Genomic DNA, 301 nt, shown 5'->3' with positions numbered 1-301 from the left:
GTCACTTCCACGACCAGAAAGCAGTGGCTGAGTTGTCAGAATCTGATCTGCTGGGACTGGGATGGATTGTGAGACAGACTATGGTTCTGTTCATATATGCAGTGACCTGAGCAGAGGAAAACATCCCACTAAATATGATTTAACTGAGAAAACAAAAGGAGTGAAAAGAAAATGTGGTTCAGGTTGAACAATGCATCTGACTCTGACAGGGCATTCTCTATTAGAAGGGAGAATAAACTCTGTTGTAAGTCAGGATTTTTTTTGACAACTAACAACTCATGTAAGTTAAAACCTTGTGGGT

The sequence above is a fragment of the Arvicanthis niloticus genome, chromosome Y (genome assembly GCF_011762505.2).
Source record: "Arvicanthis niloticus isolate mArvNil1 chromosome Y, mArvNil1.pat.X, whole genome shotgun sequence".
In the NCBI taxonomy this organism is placed as follows: domain Eukaryota; kingdom Metazoa; phylum Chordata; class Mammalia; order Rodentia; family Muridae; genus Arvicanthis; species Arvicanthis niloticus.
The sequence above is the reverse complement of the archived record's forward strand: the minus strand, read 5'-3'. Positions refer to the sequence as shown.